The 22390-nt window shown below is 41.1% G+C and overlaps 2 long non-coding RNA genes across 3 annotated transcripts; one reads left to right on the top strand and one right to left on the bottom strand.

The window, feature by feature from the left end:
* Positions 1–257: 257 nt before the first annotated feature.
* On the bottom strand, positions 258–6802 carry LOC141490150 (uncharacterized). Of its 2 annotated transcripts, none has more exons than XR_012469071.1 (3): positions 6584–6802; positions 1812–1857; positions 258–457 (listed from the first exon to the last, which is right to left on the bottom strand). It is a non-coding gene; the product is annotated as an uncharacterized LOC141490150 (long non-coding RNA). The 2 variants fall into 2 exon arrangements; XR_012469070.1 differs by lacking the exon at positions 6584–6802 and adding an exon at positions 5318–5392.
* A 216-nt stretch (positions 6803–7018) lies between these two features.
* Positions 7019–21418, top strand: LOC141490149 (uncharacterized). The gene is made up of 3 exons (XR_012469069.1): positions 7019–7123; positions 14130–14302; positions 21205–21418. It is a non-coding gene; the product is annotated as an uncharacterized LOC141490149 (long non-coding RNA).
* The last annotated feature ends 972 nt before the right edge of the window (positions 21419–22390 follow it).

The following is a 22390-nucleotide window of genomic DNA, read 5'->3' as shown; positions in this document are numbered from 1 at the left end:
GCACCCCAATTTTCTCAGGACTCTGAACTCCAGTCCCACAGCAGACCCCTTCCATGACTGGGCTTAAGAGAAACATACATCACAAGAAAGTTATTAGTGAAATGTTCAGGTGGATCTAATTGATTTTTTCTCCCATTGGTTCCCTAGCATATGCAACACTATTCCTGCCGCTTTTCCGGGTTGGAGATTATGTCATAAATAAAGAGATTTGCTCCCTATTTCCATGTGCTTATCTTTAATAAGTTAAGAACTCAGCCAGCTTTAGGAGGGCTCAAAAGAAATGAGGGCTCCATCGGTGGCTCTGGCTGCAGTCAAAGCAGCAGTAGCTTCCCTTTTGAAGAGGCAGGTGGCTAGGCGGAAGGATAATTCACATGCATCTGCAGCATCATACCCAGCTCAGCTGGCAGAGGGAGTCTGGGACAGCTGAGAGGTTTGGAAGAAGGATGCTGAGGGAGAGCTGAGGGAGAACAGGTGGAGATTAAAGGAAGGGGACTGTAGAAGCAAGGACGATCCAGCAGAATTTCAAACAAATAGGACTCCTCTCAATTTTAGATAATCGATCAGCAAATATTGAAGTGTATGTTTTCTGTTGGAAATTCTGCTGAGAAAGAAAAGCAAGCACAGTCCCTGTCCCAAAGGGCTTCTATTTCAATGAAGGAAACTCAAGGGTGTGTAGAAGCCAGGTCTTACCAACTTGGCTCAGGAGAACTGATTGTTAAATTTTCAGTGGGAGCATTTATACCTTGGAAATTGGCAAATGCTACAAAATGGGTCTTGATTGTTTTGCTGATTATTTGGATTTAAAAAGGGATGGAGAAAGTGCTAACAATGCTTAAAAGTGTATGGTGGGTACATTCTTTTTGCCCCCAGAGATCCTGTTATTGAACAATTAACAGGACTCTCCGCTGGGGAGACAAATGTGTAAATTTACAAGGTGGGGCAACTAGATAGCAACAGTGTAGAGTCAGGAGGATCTGAGTTCAAACCCAGCCTCTGACACATACTAGCTGTGTGACCCTGGGCAAGTCACTTCACCCTGTTTGCCTCAGTCATCTGTAAAATGAGCTGGAGAAGGAAAAGACCAATCACTCTGGTATCTTTGCCAAGAAAACCCTAATTGGGGTCACATAAACTTGGACGTGACTTAAAATGACTGAACAACAGCAGCATAACATATTCAGGTTTACAAAGCACTTGACATTTGTTTTCTCTTCGATGCTCACAATAAAGGGGGAGGGGCATCCCCAATTGTCCTCTCCTATGTCTTGCCACTGGACTCCAATGATTCTGGAGGAGAGAGTAAGGCTGATGACTTTGTATGGCTCTGCCTCACTTAAATCCAATTCACTTGCAAGACAAGTCATCATTTTCCTGATGTCATTGACGCTCTTCAATAAGAAAGGGCAACCACCATCACAGGAAGTGGGCACTATTATTACTTTTCCTATTTTACAGATGAGGGAATTTTAAAAGTTGATTTGTACTCTGTGTCTCTTATCAGAGAGGTGGTAGACTCAAAATACACAAAGATATGAATTTTCAGGTATGGGGAATGTCAGGATTTGTTTTGGGAAATTATACATATTTATAAAGCAGTTGAGTGCTCAGTGGATAGACTACCGGGTCTGGAGTCAAGAAGACACATATTCTGGGGCAATTAGGTGACACAATGGATAGAGCACTGACCCTGAGTTCAAATTCAGCCTTGTGTGACCTTGGGCAAGTCACTTAACACCATTGCCTTGCAAAAACCAAAAAAAAAAAAAAAAAGACTCACGTTCATGAGCTCAAATCCAGCCTCAGGCACTTACCATTGTATGTCTCAGTTTGCTCATCTTTCTGCCTCAGTTTGCTCATCTGTCAAATGAATTGAAAAAAATGGCAAACTACTCTAATATCTCTGCCAAGAAAACTCCAAATAGGGTCACAAAGAGTAAGACATAACTGAAAAAACAAGATGTTTATGATGGGATGGGTAGTGAGTATTTCTTATTCAATTTAAGAGAGGCAGTGGGAAGTTCAGATATATAAAAATTAATTTTATTTTTTTAAAAAGGGACCTAGCTTTCTCTCTTCAGTGTCTGTATCTCTCTAGGTATACCATATTTGTATGTTATAACTCTTTTTAGCCTCTTATAGACCCCCCACCCCTTTAAGAGGAAGTAATATGGCTATGGAAGTAATATGGGATGGGAATTCAAGAAAGCCTGGAAGGATTTGCACGAACTGATGCCGAACGAGATGATGGGCACATTGGCACTACCAATAATCAGAAGGTTTCCTGATTGTTTTGAGAGTAAGCATAGGTTTCGAATACAGTTCAGTGAGTCCAATCTGTGTAAGATGAATTTCAAATCCACAGAGGAGTGTCCTTTCTCAGGAAAAAGTCATTCTCTTTATGATACTACAAAAGGAACAAGACTTTCTAGAAGGTCAAGAGAGGATTCAAAGGTCAAACTGGTCCCAGGGAACCATATCTAGATCAAATGACTTAGGTATAACCCAGGCAGGGAATATTGAATAGTTTTCTTTTATGTACAGTCTCATTACTGTACCCTAGTGTATTATTTTGGAATTTGTATATTCTCTTTTCCCTTGTAAATGAACAAAAGAAAATGCACTCTTGTGGCCCAGAGTATATGGAAACTGGTAGAAGGGAAACAGACTGGGGAAAGGAAAAAGAAGACTGAATCAGGTACTCAGAGCAAGTCATGTTGGTGGCAGAAGGTGGCAGGAGAAGGAAGGATGGGAAGTAATTAGGAATCAGGTGCGTTAAGTCTCTGAACCTTAGGGAGAGGAGCAGATTCAGAAACTAAAACGACCTCATGATTACGACATCCAAGAGGCTAGTTGTTGAGGTCTATTTCAATGGTTAGGGAGTGTCTGAAATCAGTGAATAGTGTAAGTCCAGTCCTAAGGGTCTGACCAAGATCTAAGAAGCTGACCAAGATCTGTAAGGATTTTAGAGCCAGAAGCAAATCTTATCTTAGCAAATCTATTGTTCAACTCCCTTATTTTACCTATAAGGAAACTAAGTTTCAGAGAAGTTGTGGGTTGTCCAAGATCAAAAAACTAGAGTGATCTAAGCTATCGTGCAGAAGGTAAGAGGTCTTCCCAACTCCAAGTTCAGTATTCTATACACTATACCATGCTGTTTCTAAGGTCACACTTGTTCAGAGTTCAGATCCTCTGATTTCAAATTCAGAACTTTCCCCTTGTTTATTTTTATGCATATTTTCTATTTTGAGGGAGGGAAAAGAGAGAGGCAGAGGCAATCAGGTTTAAGTGATGTACTCAGGATCAAACAGCTAAGTGTCTGAGGTCAAATTTAAACACAGATCCTCCTCACTCCAGCACCAGGAAGAAAGAGTTAGTATAGTATAATAATAATAATGGCTAAACCTTCCTGGAGAGAAATTTGGAATTATGCCCAAAGGGCAACAAAAATGTGGATACCCTTTGACCCAGCAATACCACTATTGGGTCTATACTCTGAAGAGATGATGAAAAAAGGTAAAAACACCACTTGTACAAAAATACTCATAGCAGCCCTGTTTGTGGTGGAAAAGAATTGGAAATCAAGTAAATGTCCTTCAATTGGGATGGATTGACAAACTGTGGTATATGTATGTCATGGAACACTATTGTTCTATTAGAAACCAGGAGGGATGGGAATTCAAGGAAGCCTGGAAGGATTTACATGAACTAATGCTAAGCAAGATGAGCAGAACCAGAAGAACATTGAACACCCTAATAGCAACATGGGGATGATGACCAACCTTGATGTACTTGCTCATTCCATCAGTACAACTATCAGGGACAATTTTGGGGTATCTGCAATGGAGAATACCATCTGTTTCCAGAAAAAGAATCATAGAGTTTGAACAAAGACCAAAGACTATTACCTTTAATTGGGGGGGGGGGGAACCTGTTATCTTACTATGTAATTCTGCTATCTCTTTTACTTAATTCTTCTTCCTTAAGGATATGATTTCTCTCTCATCACATTCAACTGAGATCAACGTATACCATGGAAACATTGTGAAGACTAACAGACTGCCCTCTGGGCAGGGGAGAAGATTAGGGAGAAAATTGTAAAACTCAAAATAAGGAAAATCTTAAAAAGGAAAAAAAATACTAAGAGCTATATCAGGAGACGTAGGCTTGAGTCCTTGCTCTGAAATTTACTAGCCAAGTCATGCATTGAGCCTCAGTTTCCCTGTGTGTAAAATGTGGATTTTTGTGTGGAAAGAAGAGTGGACCAAAGAATTTCCCTGCAATGGAAGCCAAGTTCTGACCTCTTTTCTGTGAGACATGTGTCCCAGCTCCTTGCTAGAGATCCTGAGCAACCCACACAGTCCCAATTGGTCCATTGGTTCCAAAGATTAGGAGGGAGTCGAAGATGCTTAGGACAGAACAAGAATGAGTCAACCCACTCAACAGGCTAGAAAAAAAAGAGAGAAGGACTTCGTTTCCCTTTTGAGCCCATCATTTTGGGATTCTGCCAACTCTCCTTTAGACTTAATATGTGTGTAAAACCCAGTTCATTATCTTTCCCTTTGGTCCTACTCCTCCTCTCTGTGACATTACCTGGAGTCTCATGTTCATAACCATCTGACTCTTCCTTCCTCCTCGAACATCACATTCAATCAGTGTCCACCTCTGCCACATTTCTACCACCTGTACCCTATTCTGTTCTCACTGTTACCACCCTAGAAGCCAGGAGCATTTATAAGGTATACTACATGCAAATAGCTTCTTAACAGTTTGTCCAACATCCACTTTCTCCATGCTCTAACCTATCCCTCATCCCAAAGTCAGAAGAGTCTTTCTTACATAGAGATAAGGGGTTTTTTTTTCCGCTCACACATTTTCAGTGTTTCCCTATTGCCAACCAAATAAAGTTCACATCCATCCGACTGGCATTCAAAGCTCTCCACAACCTGGCACCTTTCCACCTTCATCTCAAGTTAATCTCCCTCATACACTCAGGCTCCATTACAGATCTGTGCTCAACGCACACACACCAAACTCCCATGTTTCCCTGATGCCTTTGCTCATTCCCATGGCATTTCCTAGATGTGAAATGTCTTTCCTTTCTTTGCCTGGAAAATTCCCAGCCATCTTTGGAAGCTCAATTCAAATATCCCCTTCTCCAGGAAGACTTCCCCTGATCACCTCAGTGGGAAATGATCTTCCCCCTCAGATTTCAAGAGACATTTTCTTTAGGACCTCCTTTCTAATGCATTTACTGAAATTGATCTGTGATAGATAAATGTTGACCCTCCATGCAATGCAGATCACAGCTTATACATACATGCCTGATCATCTTGTGACACTCTAACCACAAAGTGCTCAACATGGGGAAGTTTTTCTCTTCTCCTAAAATACTGTGAAGTTGGAGCAGCTAAGTAACATAGTAGATATAGTACTGGTCCTGGAGTCAGGAGGACCTGAGTTCAAATCTGACCTCAGAAACTTAATAATTGCCTATGTGACCTTGGGCAAGTCACTTAATCCCATTGTCTTACAAAAACAAAAAGTACTATTGAAACACATAGTCTGTCCAATGGTTATCTCTTGCACCTGACATATTACCAGTCCAATTTCTTTGAAAGGATCCTTCTTTAATGACATTCTTTATTCAAGCTCTTCAGAATGCCTTCCAATGCCACTTTCACTGTCCCTTAATGCTAGAATACTATCTAGATATCTATATAGATGGAGATATATAGTACATAAATACTATAATATGTATTATCATGAGTATTAGACATCTGCATTGAACCCCTTCTTCCCTAGATGGAAACTCCTTGAGGACAGGGATTAAGCCTTATTTTTTTTAATTTAAAGTTTGACCCTTATCCCAATGCCTGTCATAGTGTTTTTGGATTCAGTAGGTACTTAATAGGGCAGCTTGGTGATGCAGTGAATAGAATAGCAACCCTGGAGTCACTACCTATGTGACCTTGAGCAAGTTACTTAATCATGATTGAAACCAGGGCCATCTCCAGTCATTCTTATCCATATCTATCCACTGGATCCAGATGACTCCAGAGGAGAAACTGAGGCTGGTGACTTAGCACAGCACCCCCCCCCAATTCAAATCCAATTCATGTGCTTGTCATGGCATCACCTCTCCAATGTCATGGTCTTCTTCAAAAACGAAGGACAAATATCATCATCATCAATAAATGGATTATAGAGTTGGAACTGGAAGGGAATTTAGAGCCCATCCCATCTCACTTGACAAATGAGGAAACTGAGTTCCCAAGAGAAGTGACTTGAACAGGGTCCCACAAGTAATAAGTGACAGGGGTAGGATTTGACTCTTTTCCATTGTACATTGCTCTTTTTTGTATTGTGGTGTGATAGGTCTCTTGTACCATATTGCCTCTCCCCCCCCACCACCACTGCCCTTCACTTTCCTTTACTCAGAGATTGCATTCCAGAGATGCCCAAGGTCTTGCTTCCAGGCAACAGCTGCACCAAGTTAGGCTTCCTGGGCCCTTCCCAGGCTTTCTCTCTCAGGAATCCAGCAAAACCATTATGTTTGGGCCAAGGGCTCACTACTCAGCCTTACCTCTAGCTGCTGCACTACCTTTGAGCAATTTAATTCTCCTGAATCTGAATTCTCCTCTGCCTCTAACAGGAGGCTTATTGTCAGTAAAAAGACAGCCCAGTTAAAAGGGGCCCATTCACTGCTGAAGCCTCCTGGGGGAGAGCCCTATGTCCTCCCCAGTGGCAGATGGGTCAGGATTTCTAGTCCTTTCCAATATACCTATATACATTTTTCTTCAGTTCAAGTCTATATAGCTTCAATCTCAGAGTTCATCCCTCCTCTCCCTTTTTTTCCTTTTTCCTTCTACTTCAGGGCCATTGTCTAGGCCAGTACATTCTGCTGCTTTAAGGGCTGGTGACCTCACAATCAGTTGCCATGGAGACCATTGTGATGTCACAAGCAGAGGACAAGTTCAAGGAGGAGTTGGAGAGGGAGGTGGGAGTGGATATCCAGAGTTAAGGGACACTCAGAATTTCTGGCCTATTTTCATGCAAATTGCCCCCAGTGCAACAGACCAGAGGAGGAAGCAGAAAGAAATAGGCTCCAGAGCAGATGGGCAAGGTAGATTTTTTTTTCTATAGGAGACCCTGGAGCAATTTTTCAATATTGTACAAGAGGGAGACATATCAAGGACACAGATGAGGGACTAGTAAAAAGGGCATGTCAGAAACACTGTCCTCCAGCCAGAGGAAGTGGGTCACCCCTTGTAGCCAAAAAGAAGATAGACTTCAGACAGCTCTCTCTGGTCGATTTGTTGCTCTTAACAAGTGACTGAATAAAGCAATGATGACAATTATAAGAAGAATAACATAATTGATGGCACCTTAAATGTTACAAAGTGCTTTCCCTGATTGAACTCTGGGAAGTAGAGAGTTTGAGTATCTTTCCTATTTTTACAGATGAGGAAACTGAGGGTCAGAGTGTTTACATAGCTATTTCAGTGTCAGAGACAGAACTCAAAGTCCAGGGATCTCCAACTCCTGGTTTCTAGAACCATGATGAAAGCCTTCACTTTAAAGATAGCAAGTTAGAGTGGAAGAAACAATGGGATTTGGAGTCCAGGGAATGAAATCTCACTCAGCCACTTACTATCTGTGTGACATTGAATAAGTCACTTCACCTGTAAAGCAAAGATTGATTGGACAGGGTGGCTGGTTCTAGCTATAGAATGCCATGATTGGTTGAATGAGTCCTAATCTTGGAATTCCTAGTTCTTGTCTAGGTTCCATTCAGCTGCCAAAGACCATTTTTCAATGCAAATATTGCCTCTTCCCATAAAAAGGAAGCTTCTTAAAGTACATTTTGCATTGTATCACCAGCTCCCAGAGCAGCACCTAGCCCTCAGTAAATATATCTAGAAGGACCAGAATTTATTAAGACTTACCTCAAAGGCCCTAGCTGAAATGGACACAGTGGTTTGGTTTTTTGTTCTTGTTTTTATCCATAAGGTAAAGAAAATAATGTTTGTCCTTCATATTTCAAAGAAGACCACGACATCAGAGAGGTGATGCCATGAGAAGCACGTAAATGGGATTTGAGTGAAGGGATAACTGTGCTGAGTCACCAGGTTCACTTTCTCCTCCAGAGATCTTCTGTGTCCAGTGGCCAGATATGAATCAGCATGACTGAAGATGGCCCTGGATACAAGGCAATCAGGGTTAAGTGACTTGCCCAAGGTCACACAGCTAGTAAGTGGTAAATGTCTGAGGCTGGATTCAAACTCCCATCTGCCTGATTCCAAGGTCAATGCTCAATCCACTTCATCATCTAGTTGCCCTTAAGGCAAAGAAAATAGAAATAGGATGAAAAGCTTTGTTTCGGAGTAGAATTATAATAAAAGTTTTATAATCATCAATACACTTGATCCTTCTACTATTAATACATGCCCTAATTAGAATGAACAGTCATTGCGGGCAGTGTTTTTGCCTTTCTTTGCATCCCCAGAACTTAGCACAGTGCCTTAGTCCATAGGAAAGTACTTAATAAATACTTGGTGACTAACTCACTGGTTAGATTGAACTAAACTGAACTAAACTGAACTGAATTTGGAGGAAGAACTTTTTCAGGTAGTAAGGTAGAAAAATCACTGAACTCAGAATCAGAAGAGATCTAGGTTCGAATCCTATCTGTGGCACTTAATAGTCCTGATTCATAATAGGGACTTAATTAAGCTTGTAGAATTAAAATAATTACCTATATGGGCAGCTGGAAAAGAATACAGACAGACTAGATTTAGTGGATTTAGTGCCTAGCTTACCAACCCTTAGGTCTTAGAGTTCTGCTTTGCCAACTAACTGACATTCTTCCAAGCAAACATCTCTATAATGAGAGGGTAGACCTTGAGCAAGTCACTTAACCTCTCAAAACCTTATTTTCCTCATCTATAAAAAGATGTTGATATACATGGTCTCCAAAGATCATTCCTACTCTAAACCTGTGAACTTATTATAACATAGCCTTCCTTCCAGACCTCACATTCTGGAAAACCAGGATTCTTGCCAGATAATACAATAGCCATAGGCATCACTTTGCCCTTAAGTAGTGGAAGAATACTAAATATGAGTATTTGGGGAGTGAAAAGGGAAGGACAAGCTTGAGGTGACCCTTTCATCATCACTCCAAAGATCTGTAATTTCTCCAGTGGGGGCCTCCCTCAACCTACACAAGGCTACATCCCCTGTGACTATTAGCTGGTCCTTGAGAGCTGCTGGGGCTAACCTGTGATGTCTTTTTGAACCTGGCTAGGCTAGTTCTTGATTACCAATCACTGGGTCCATTCTTAAAGCCTTGTCAACTTTGTGGCATCTTCTAGAGCTTGGGCTGGTCTGGCATAACCTTTGAATCTACAGCATTGCCTCTATGACACAGGGTGAGGGATGGAAGAAAGAACGTTCCCCTAATTTTAATCACATTCATGAGTCTCCAGAGTGTACATTACACATCTCTCAGGATTCAAGGATCTACCCTATGTCACTGCTCCCTTGAAAACATAGCTCAAAATTATATATAAAAAAATAAAGTTCATAAGTCCCCACCAAGGTGTTTCCCATTAACAGTCAGTAGACCCAATTAGTTCTTAGCAAAGACATTTACTCAGAAAGCATGACAATAGCAGTAATGATAAAATATCCTCCCCATAAACCTGAGGCTTAATAATACACAAATATATACAACTTCCATGGGGGTAATGGACATAAACATAAAGTACAATAGCTATGTCACATACATAGGAAACACATGTAACCAAGACAACTCACAACTCAGAAATACAAGACCTCAAATACTTCTCTTTTTGTAGTAATCACACACTTCACCTCTGGGTTTAGTAGTTTTACTTGATGGATTGCTTGGCTGGGTTTGCTCTTTATAGGGCAAACTATATCCCTCTGGACAAGTCACAGCTAAGTGCAATAACTGGTAGGTTAAGGAAGAGGTAGAGGAGAGAGAAATCCCCTTGTACCTTCCCTCAGGAGTAACTTTCCATAATTCCTTTGAGCTTTATTTAGCCTAGATAGATCATCTTGGTCTATCCACCCAAAGATGGAAGTAATTTGTTCCCTCATTCACTCACCTTTGTTCCCTTTGTACGTTACACATTTAGATCTGGGCATGAGTAACTGCATTCTATGACTAATCAACTGTTGTAAGAAAGAAATACTCTTTCCCCTCTCTTACAATAATAATGCTAAAAATAATAGCAGCACCAGCAACAATAAGGGGGAAAGCTTTCATAATATAGCCAATAGAAGAAATCAAAATCATATGGGAACAGAATAAAGCACATGTCACTCCTATCATATTATTTGCTATTAGAATTATACCCAAGGGGATTTCAGTGAACCTCTAGAGTTTAGATCAGTTCTTTTACTGAGCTGCAAAAATCAGTTTTCTTCAAATGAACAAAAGAATAATATCAGGATAGCAGCTTTTCCCAGGATTATTTCTATCTATATTCCATTAAACAAGATGATGATGTTATATAATGGTAGTGGTGGTCTACATATATTTTTCTACAATTATACCTTGCTTTACTCAATAGATAGTTCCCTAAAAAGTTATCTATCATTTGAACTTCTATTAAATCAAATGAGAGTGTTAGACTTATGTCTATCCCCAAGGTCCCTCCTAACTTTAGCAAGCTATGTATTTTAAGGTATTTAAAGGACCTCTGTTTCTTCAATACTTCCAAGATCTGGAATTTTGTTTGGATAGACATTGCTTCCACCAACACAGATCACTACCTAACCCTACTCTATCCCCATCACTTGAGAGATGATCTTTGTGAATTGCTATGACTGAAAAATTCAGCCCCCAGCAGCTAGCATGATAATAAGCCTCCCCAGATTTAGTTAAGCTGATCCTCAGTAGGCACAATGGACCTATGTTCAAAGACTTTTCTAGTTGGAAGTCCTCAATGGCACAATCTCTCTGTACTTCTAGAAGCACTGGAAGGACTGCAATGGAGGAAGGAACTTACTTGAAGGAAATTCATTGAGAATCTTTTTTGTCAAATGATCTTGTTATAAACAAAGTAACTTCGAGAAATCATCATGGGACAAATTCAATGCCCAACAATCAAGGAAATGTCTAAACAAACTATAGTGCATGAATGTGAGGAATGTTATTACCATGTAAGAAATGGTGACTTTGAAGAATTTGGGGAAGCATGGAAAGACAAACGAACTGATGCAAAATCAAGTGAGAAAAACCATTTAAAGGAATGCTTTGACATCTACAGAGCCATCTGCAGCTAAGGAAATCCATCTAAGGGGCAGCTTAGGTGGCTCAGTGAAGTCAGGAGGACCTGAGTTCAAATCTGAACTCAGACTTAATAATTACCTAGCTGTGTGATCTTGGGCGAGTCACTTAACCCCATTGCCTTAAATAAATTAAATTTTTTAAAAAAGGAAAACCCAACTAGAGAAAGACTATAACAATGGAAATGGAAACCCCCCCCCAAAAAAAAGACACTGATCACCGGGTAATTATAATGTTCAAGATTGACCTTGAGGAAAGATTGAGAAAATGCATCATCTTCCCTTCTTTGCAGAAGTGAGGGACTCTGGGAGTGGAATAATTCATAACAATAATAGTAGCTATCATTTTTTTAAAGATTTACAAAGCGTTGTACACGTGTTATCTCATTTGATCCTCATAACAACCCTGTGAGGTGTAGATAATATTATTCCCATTTTGTAAATGAGGAAACTAAGCAGCTAAGTAAATGCTTAAAGCAGGATATGAATGAATGTTTTTCTAGCACCAAGTCCAGTATGCTGTTGGATATTTTAATCCTGCAAAGTTGGATATTCTGTCAGAAACAGTTGATGTGATGGCTGGTTTTGCTGAAATGTTTTGTTCTCTTTCTTTTTTTATTCATTGTTACCAAGGATGGCTCTATGGGTAAAGAAGAGAAAAGGAATATATTTGGAAAAGAAGGTGAAGGTGATGTCAAAACAAAAGACATCAATCAAAACAATTTCTAAAAAAGGAAATCGCTATGCTTCGTGACGCCTCCAGCAGTGGCCTTGCTTGGAATCAGCATTGTTCAATGGTTTGAGCAATTCTGTTAGCAGAAGGGCACTTATGTCCCTCCATCAGCTGTCACCAGACTCCCTTAGGTAGGGCGTTCCAACCAGTCAAGATAGTTTAAGGCTTCCTCAAAAGACTCACTCCAGTCCAAGCTGGGCACTCCCCCTCATTGGCTCCCTAGGGAAGACACTTTAGAGGAGAGGTATAGGTGACTCATTCTATTTCCCAGGTTCACAACATCCTGCGTCCTGGCTTCCCCCATCATACAGTCATCAGTGTAACTTGTCCCTAGCCCCTGAGCCATATCAGAAGCCTTTGCTCCCAGACAGATGTACTTTATGTAAGTTTAAGTGCTGGAAATATTGAGTTCAGAGTACTTTATTTCTAGGGCACTCTATATTTCTCTGAGATTATCACCTTCCTTTTTTCCCCTTCTTCTCCCAGTTATTATTCTGGACCTGATCCAGGCCAGGCTGCCTTGACCACTAAGGTAGATATAAGATCTAGGAATCTTCATAAGACTGTCCTTGGATGAAAGAGAAAATATTTTATTCAATACTCAACTTACAGGGGCCAGATCCTCTAGATTCCCCCCCCCCCATTTTAAGTACCCTCACTACCAAAAATTTTGCATTTTTTTTTTAGTTTTTGCAAGGCAATGGGGTTAAGTGGCTTGCCCAAGGCCACACAGCTAGGTCATTATTAAGTGTCTGAGACCGCATTTGAACTCAGGTACTCCTGACTCCAGGGCTGGTGCTCCATCCACTTCACCATCTAGCCACCCCATTGCATTTTTTCTATATGTGTTCTACATTCACTAATTTAAGACAGGGTTGGACAAAGAAAAGGGCATTGACTTTGGAGTCAGACGATAAGAGTTAAAATCCTGCCTGTATGACCTTGAGGAGTCATTTAACCCTTCTGAGCCTCAGTTTCTTCACTATTAAATTGAGGGAATCAAACTAGAAAGTCTCTAAAATATTTGTCAGTGCTAAATGTGTGTACCTGTTTTTCTTATAAGATCATGGCTGGGGGGGGGGGGGGAGAAGTACATAGAATTTAAGCTTCTTCAGGGCAGGGACTATTTCATTTTTTCTTCATATTCTCATTATTTAGCCTGGCTTGTTGAGATGAATGAAATTGAAGGGAGAGGAGTGAGATGTGGGAATGATATCGTGTTGTCAAAAAGACCTGGATTCAAATCACTTTATCATCATCATCATCATCATTATTATTTTTATTTTATATCCTGGGAAAGACACAGAACTTAACTTCCTCATGGGTCAAATGAAAGATTTTTACTTCATGATCTCTAAATCTCTTTTCAGCCCTAAATCTACCATCCTCTGATATCCCTCAGTCTCAGTTTCTTTATCTATCAAAAGGATAACTGCCTCACAAGTTTGCCATCAGGACTTAGGATATGATGCATAATAGGGGCAGCTGGATGGTTCAGTGATTAGAGCCCTGGCCCTGGAATCAGTAGGACTTGAGTTCAAAGTTGACTTCAAATACTTAGTAGTTATGTGACCTTGGGCAAGTCACTTAACCCTGATTTCCTCTAAAAAAAGAAGAAAGAAATAACAGAGAGATAGTTCTTGGTGAGCAAATGCTTTGTAAGCCTTAAGGCAATATCTAAATATCAGCCACCAAAAAAGAACTTTCTGCTTCCTACTAAATCAATCAGAAACCCAAAAGCCCTGAAAAGGGCCAGTTTCTTAGTTAACAAGTGCAATCCAGGAAGACTCCCTTAGTAATATGGAACCAGGCTCTGGGGTGTTTTGGGGGGTTTGGTTTTGTTTTGGGTTTTTTTGGTATCCAGGGAGAGGTCAACTGATGTTTCTTCCAGGACAAGTCTTCTCAGTCTGATATAAAAGGTGCTGGGTTGCTTTGATTGCTGAAAGCATTCTAACCTTTAACCCAATGTGGAAAAGTTCCAGTGTATCTGGACATTAGACAAATGAGATGCAAATTAGATGCAAATGAATATGCAAATATAAAGAATCACCAACTTGGCCTTTTTTTCTGGTAACAGGGCAGCTAGAACCTTCTCTCAGTTTCCCCAAGAGCCAAGTCGACTCTCCTTGACCCCATCCTCAAGCTCAAAGGCCCTTGCCTCTCTGAAGGTGAATTAAACCTCTCTCAGTGTCTGCTTCCTCCACTAATAAGAATTGCCTCTAGTTCACAGGCTTGTGAGGAACCAAGGAGGTAAGATATGTAAAGTGCTATATAAATTTTAGCTATTGCTATCATCTTCATCCACAGAATGGCCAAACTGTCCTCTCTGATGCTCCCTTGGGACACTCCCAGTCTCCATCTGTACGTGCCAAATCCAAGCCCAGAATTTACCTCTTCTTTGTCTCCCACTCAGAGAATCCCTCTCTTTCTCTAAGGGAAAACCCAGCACCATTTCTGTATCAAATCTTTGCTTATCACCCTCATGGCTACTGTCCTCCCTCCCAAGTTGCCTTACATTTAACTGCTTTATATGTCTATTTGTCTACACATAGGCACACATATGTGAATGTGCATATACATGTTATTACTTAGACCACATGTGAATATGTGTGCACATAAATATAAACCCAGTCACAGACACTAGCTGTATGAACTTGTACAAGTCACAGCCTCAATTTCCTCAGCTGGAAAATGGGAATCATAATAATACCGACCTCATATGAGCTATCTGTAAAACACTTATCCCAGGAATAGCAAAAAGTAGGTACTCCATAAAAGCTAGCAATTAATATTATATGCATATATAAAGCATCCTATACAGTTATGTATTCTAGACTATATTATATATTTGTATCATGATTTATTCTAGAATATATAATTGTATATTCATATTCTATTCTAGAACATAATTATGTTTGTATTACATTCTAGATTATATTCTTTACAGTCATTATTTTCTAAAATGTACAATTTTAAGTTCATATATTTTAATGTATAATTATGCTCATATTATATTCTAGAATATATAATTATATATTTATATTTGATATTCCATAATTTATGTTCTATAATATATAATTATATACTTGTGTTATGTATAATATGTTTATTTATTACCTTTATATTTAGTGCCTGTCTCCTTAGAATTTACCTGTCTCCTTAGAACTCTAAGTGAGAATTGTTCCACTGTTTGTACTTGTATTCCCTCTGACACCCCCTACCCCAGACTAGAACAGTGCCTTAAGAGTCAATGAATACCTATTGATAGATTGATTGACTGCACTCCAGTGAGGGATGGACTGTACTCCATCTATTCCAGACAAACAGGGACTTTTCAGGGAATCATAAAATAAAAGCTTGAAATCAGGAGAAACAGTGGTGAGTGATGGAGAGGGCAATGAATTTGGTGTTACCAAGATCTGGGTTCAAATCTCACTTCTGATATTGACTAGCTGTATATCTATGGGAAAGTCACTTCACCTTGAGGCCTTCCTCTGCTTTTTGGTATAATGAGAGAACTGGACTAGATTGTCTTGGAAGGTTCCTTCTTGCTCAAAATCTATGATCCTAAGGCTTCAGATGGTCAGCTAGGTAGCACAGTGGATAGAGCACTATTCTGAAGAGGGGCCCCTAAGTTTTATCAGATTGCCAAAAGGTATATGACACAAAAAAGATGAAACCCCACTCTTAATATATAACATATTAATATACTATAATTACATGTAAATACACCTTATAAAATATTAATATATAATCCCATGATAGATGTTGAGGGTATAGCAATCTTGAAACAAGGTTGTAGTTTTTCTGGAAGGAGGAGGCTGGGGATATTTTTAGACATTGGGGTGTCTAGGAAGATACCTACCACTACATTCCAAGGTTCAATATCAGAGTTTTCAAGGATTAGCGTCATGAGCTTTAAAATTACATAAATTGGGCCAGTCTTGCTGCATATATTTCTATCACTATGGGTCCCAGACCCTCCCTCTGCACTGGCCTCCCCCTCGGAATTGCCAATTGAGGCTTCAAGCAAACACCAAGTGGCTGTCGGGGATGGTAATTACTGTTATGTTTGTTGAGCCCTATTTGCATTTGTCTGTCATTTAACTTTCCTCTCTAGCCTTCAGTCAGACTGGGGAATGGGCCTTTCCACTGGATTGTTTGTTTTTGCTGTCAGATTCTCCAGCTCCAACTGGAAGGTTTTTCAAAGAGCTTCCTTCATTAGTAGTCCAAATCTGCACTGTGGGACTTCCACCCCCACTCCTAAGCTGCTCCCCACATGGAAATCATCTGACCGCTGCCATCATCATCATCATCATCAACCATAAGTTCTGTTCCAAGTCTTCCCTTCACAGCTTTCGCCAAGCTCATGACATTAAACATTTATGGAAGCTGTGGAGGATCAAAGCCTTGGCTCCAGCCTTAGCTGGGACTGGTAGGAGGGCTGGAGGGCTCCTTCCTGTTTGGAGAATGAAGGCATCCCATTCTAACTCTATTCGACGAACTGATTAGAATGGGTAGACCTGTCTATTTTTTGCTCTGGGGCAAGGAATGGGCTCCTTCCCCTACCAGGTCCTTGCTGCTGGGGCATGGACCCGGCACCCACTGAAAGCTCCGCAGGGGGAAATGAAAGTCTCTCTCTCTCTCTCTCTCTCTCTCTCTCTCTCTCTCTCTCTCTCTCTCTCTCTCTTAGGTTTTTGCAAGGCAAATGGGGTTAAATGGCTTGCCCAAGGCCACAGAGCTATGTAATTATTAAGTGTCTGTCTGAGACCGAATTTGAACCCAGGTACTCCTGACTCCAGGGCTGGTGCTCTATCCACTGTGCCACCTAGCCACCCCTGAATGTCTCTTTCTATGAAGAAGTAGGAGCCCTTCTATACAGGGCCATAACTAGGAAATCTGGCCCTAGGGTCATGAGAGAGAAGGAAAGAAGAAAGGAAAGAAGGGAGGGGAAAAGGAAAGAAAGTAGGGAGAGAGGGAGGGAGGAAGGGAGGAAGGAAGGAAGGAAGGAAGGAAGGAAGGAAGGAAGGAAGGAAGGAAGGAAGGAAGGAAGGAAGGAAGGAAGGAAGGATGGATGGATGGGGACAAGGAAAGCATTCTTCTCTCCAATTGTCCAAAATTCAATTTGAGAAATCGAGGGTCGCTTCCTCTGTTGTCTGCCAATATCCTTCCCCCCCAAAGGGCATTCTTGTAAACTCTCCGGGAAGACATTCATTTCTTCTCCCTCTCATTCAGAAAGCATGTGAAGTGAGAGATGAGAATGAGTCCCAAGAGTACCTGTAGTCCTGAGCACTGACAGGTTGAGACTTGATGGTTGAGAAAGGGGGGAGTTGACTTCCTCTGGGAGTTAGACTAGGTTTTACTGCACTCTCTGAGGTGCTTTTATATGTGATCTATGACCCACAAATTTATTTTCTTCTTTTCCCCTTGCCTCCAAGCCCCATTACATTTTGGGATGGGGGTAAGTCAATTGGGTTTAAATAACTTGCCCAAGGTCACACAGCTAGTAGGTCTAAGGCTAGTAAGGTCAAATTTGAATTCAGATCTTAATTCCAGGGCTAGTTCCAGTTGTCTCTCCTGATATATTCTTCATACTACTGACTTGGGTGTTACCCAACACTGAACATACTGGAAGTGTGTGGTTCAATGGGAAGACAATATTCTGAATGTCAAAGATTTGTTAAATCTTGGCTCTCCTGTTTACTGCCTCTGTAACCTTGGGTAAATCACTTCACCTCTTTTGAACTCAGTTTACTCTTCCTGTAAACTGAGAAGGCTTTAGAGTTTACGTCTAAATCTCTCCAGTGATTTTGGCAGCTACAAGTGCCAGACTTGGAGTCAGAAGATCTGAAATCAAGTCCTCCCTCAGACAAGTATTGATCACTGAAATGCTATATTCCTCAGTTTCCTCAGCTGTAAAATGGACCTACCTCCCAAAGTTGTTGTGGAGATCAAAGGGAGATGAAGGGGATTGCAAGGTGGCACAGAGCACCAGTTCTGGAGTCACGAGGTTCTGGGTTCAAATCCAGCTTCAGACACTGTAAAAAACTTACTTAGCTGTGTGATCTTGGGCAAGTCACTTAGCCCTATTGCCTTGCCAAAAGAGAAAGGAAAAAGATCAAATGAAATGATCTCAAAGAGTTCCTAAAATTGCCCCATAAATACTAACTGCTATTTTGGTAGTTTCTTTGAGTCTCAATTTCCTCATCATATAGATGATTTCCATGCTTTCTTACAGTTCTAAAGCCAGACCCCTACAAAAGCCAATAGGAAAACTATCTACCTGGTAAGATCTGAGATGCATAAAATGGGGATATCTCTGGACCAAAAATGTGTCTCCCCTATGGTTATCCAGAAGTTTGAAACTCCTCCAATAAGTCCAGTCTTTGGTTCCTCAAGATTTCTCAGTTAAAGTGAAAATACCCCCCATAGGAACATTAATATTAAGCATATCAGTCAAAATCTCTATGGAGCAAGACTCACACTCCAAACTAACATGACACCATGCCACCTTCCCAGCCCCTGTCCCTTCTCATTTCATGAGAAAAGATTTAAAGTTTGAAGGGGCTTTAAGAGATCATTCATTCAAGGCCCCTGTGACCTCAAAATTTCTCTCCCTCTCTCATAATTTTGGAATCACCAACTGTTTCACCTTTATCCCTGGGCTTCAGTACACAGGATTTCATTTTACAGCTGGGGAAACAGAGGCCCAGAGAAGTTAAAATGATTCATCCAGGGGCAGCTAGGTGACACAGTGGATAGGGCACTGGCGCTGGAGTCAGGAGTACCTGAGTTCAAATCCAGCTTCAGACACTTAATAATTGCCTAGCTGTGTGACCTTGGGCAAGTCACTCAAGCCCCATTTCCTTAAATACAAAAACTGTTCTTTTGCAAAGCAAACAGGGTTAAGTGGCTTGCCCAAGGCCACACAGCTAGGTAATTAGTAAGTGTCTGAGACCGGATTTGAACCCAGGTACTCATGACTCCAGCGCCGGTGCCTTATCCATTGCACCACCTAGCCGCCCCTCAAAAACTTTTTAAAATGGTTCATCCATAATTACACATGCATTAAACTTCAGAGTTAGGATTCAAACATAGACTTTCTGACTTCAGCTCCAATGTGGCCCAAACATAAAGCATTAGAATTTAATGGGCATAAAGGTTTGTTTTCTTTATTTTCCCTCTTTAGACATGTGAATGTTGTTCTCCTTGTGAAAGACAGTCTCTCTTCACCTTTCAAAAGTCTTCCTATCCTTCAAGACATCCAGGTCAACCTTCTCCAAAAGGACTTTCCTGACTAACCCCAGCAGGAAGTGATCTTGATTTCCTCTGAAATCTCATTGTTTATACCTCTTAGGTGTTATTTATAATACTGTGATGAATGGTACTTGTCCCTTAGGTAGAGATCCCCTGAAGGGCAAAGTCACCTGCTTTATACACTGTAAATCCCCTACAGGGCCAAGCAAAATTCATTACAGGAGTTTGGTGGTTTGTTTTGGTGATCTGGGGGGGTGGGAGGAAACACTCTCAGTGTAGATTGATCCCTTTCCCATCTGTTATTTATAATCTTAAAGATTTGCAGGGCCTAAGAATTTAAGTGATTTGTCCAAGGTCACAAAGACAATTTTTTTTCAGGGAAGGATTTGAATCTGCAGCTTCCTGACTACAAGGGCAGCCCTCCTTCTCACTGCCAACTTGCAGGATCCTTGGTTTCCTTCAAAATTCAGCTCATACATGGTCTTTACATGAAGCCCCTTCTAACCCATACCCCACCCAGACTCCCTAAAATGGCTTATATTCATTCATTCTGTATATCTTTATATGCGTTTTTATTGTCTTCCCAACCAGAATGTAATGTTCTTGAGGTTAAGGGCTCTCATTTTGGTATTTGTGTCACCAGCACATAGTAGGTACTTAAATGCTTTTTGATTGGTTGGTTGGCTGATTACCTCTCAATCTTAGTAGGTGCTTAATAAGCAGGTATTGATGATAGTAGATTAGCTGCCTGATGAAGAGAAATAAATAAAGGCTAATAAGAAGGCATAATCTAAACTTTATCTAAGGACCCTGCTATCAATTCCTCACCTGCCACTAAGATGTCTATAACCTGTCCAGATCCCAGGAAGCCCTGGGACACTCAAGCGCCTCCTCATCCTCAAATGGGAGCCCCTAACATGAAGGTTTGTGGAGGTAGAAGAGTAGAAGATGGAGTCACTAATAGATATCTTATTCAGGAGAGAAGGGCATCCCCAGGGGGACTACAATTCCCACCATACAATGCAAATCTTGCCTCCCTACTGCATTCTGGATCTTGTAGTCTTTGCTGACACTGACACCCACCCACCCCCCACCCAAAGAGTCCTAACCTAGGACTGCCAGTAGAGAGAGCAGGTTTGCCAAAGTCTCCTCTCTTCTTCCTTACCCCTAGCAGCAGAGGCCAGCCTGGCAGGGATCCTGGATGCCTGGAGAACTCTGCATCACCACTCCCACCCTCCAGTCCTCCATTACTCATCACTACCCAAGCATTCACCACCACCACCATCACCTCCCTGTGACTCACCTTCCTCTACCCAGTCAAACAGGCTCTGCTAAACTCAAGAGTCTCCAGAGCATCAGAAGAGATCTGCCCTGATGAATCTTCATGGAAGAAAGCATCTTCCAGATACTCTCTCATCTTTTCTCAACTGTAACTCAGCTGTCTAACCCTCCATTCCTCTTTCCCCATCTTTTTTCTTTTATTTTCCATTTTTATATGTGAAAGGCAGCCTGAAGTGGAATCATAGAGCAGTGTTTTAATCCCCAGTTTTGATTTGGTCTGACCTTGGGTAGGTGATTTAATCTCCCTGGACCTCAGTTTCCTCATCTGTAAAATGAGGGAATCAGATTAGATACTCTCTAATGTCTCTTCCAGCACTAAATCCTATGACGCATAAAATGTTAGAGCTGGAATGGACATTAGGGAACATCTAGTCTAAGCCACTTGCCTGACAGATGAGGCTCTGTCTTCTCCATCTCCCTTTTTTGACTTGCTTTCTCTTGCCTTCTCTGTCTGGAGTCTGCTTTTCCTTTTTCCTCCTGCTACCCTCCACCATCTCCCACCTCCCATCTCCCACCCTCATGCTTTCTGTCTCCTTTTTCTTTCCTCCTTTAAGTGACTGTCCAGAAATCATCTCCCAACGTCTCCCTTGGCTAATTCTACACGCCACCTGCCTGCTGCCTAGAATTCTTTATCGCTGTTAAAGCAGCTCCCCTGAGCCACAAAGGGGAAGAGGAAGATGATTTGGAGAAATTGACTGAGTGGAATGGATGGTGTGGGGGTCGGAAACTGCTGAAGGACATTCAGAATAAAGGGGTTTCTAAAATGTGGCAGCAATCTCTGATAAGTGTCTCTAAGTCAGGGACAATAGTTAGGGGAGGGCGGGGAGGGTAAAGGAGAACCATATTCCTTTTCTCTCAGCTATAAAACAAATTCACCTTAATCCAACCCATGGAAAAGGTAAGTACTGAGCTCAGATCTTCTAGAGATGGCATGGCAAAGGAAATGAGTACCTTCAGTCCATATGGTTCCCCTCTCTCTCTCTGATTGCCTCTTTCCTATCGATTCTGCTAAACCCAAGCATCCCCCCATCCCCCAACGGCCCTCCTTTTCCCCTTTACTCCTTTGGTGATTTTATCCACTCCCAAGGCTTCAATTATTACCTCTGTACAGATGATTGCCAAATCTCTCCATATAAATGCCTGATTTTTCTCCAGAACTTGGGTCTCATAACTTTCAAATTCCAATTATATATCTCCACCTATAAGTTAAACTATGAACCCAAACTTAATATGTACAAAACAGAATTTATCAACTCCTTCCCTTCTCACAAATCTCTTTCCCCAATTTCTCTATTTCTGCCACAATCTTCCCAGTCACTTAGACTGGAAACTTCAGAATCATCTTGGACCCTCTCCTCCTACCCTTTTCCAAAATCATTTGCCATGTCCTGTTGATTCTACTTCTGAAATATCTCCTTTCCACTTCTAATGCTACCGTTGTAGTTTAGGGTCCCTCATCTTCTTACTAGAAGAAGTGTACTAGCCTTCTATTTGGTTTCCCGTCTCGTTCTTCACATTACTATTTATGTGATCTTGAGGCAGCAGAGAATAGTATATAGCAAGGACTCTGAGTCAGAAGATCTGAGTTCAAATCCCACTTCTCGTGATTGCTTTTTGTATGATCTTTTGGAAAACCCTTAACATTCCTTAGATTCAGTATCCTAATCTATATTAGATGATTTATAAGGTCTCTGCCAGCTCTAAATCTATGATCCTAATGACCACTCTTCTATTAAAAAT

The sequence above is a fragment of the Macrotis lagotis genome, chromosome 5, assembly GCF_037893015.1.
Source record: "Macrotis lagotis isolate mMagLag1 chromosome 5, bilby.v1.9.chrom.fasta, whole genome shotgun sequence".
NCBI classification, from domain to species: domain Eukaryota; kingdom Metazoa; phylum Chordata; class Mammalia; order Peramelemorphia; family Peramelidae; genus Macrotis; species Macrotis lagotis.
The sequence above is the reverse complement of the archived record's forward strand: the minus strand, read 5'-3'. Positions and strand labels throughout refer to the sequence as shown.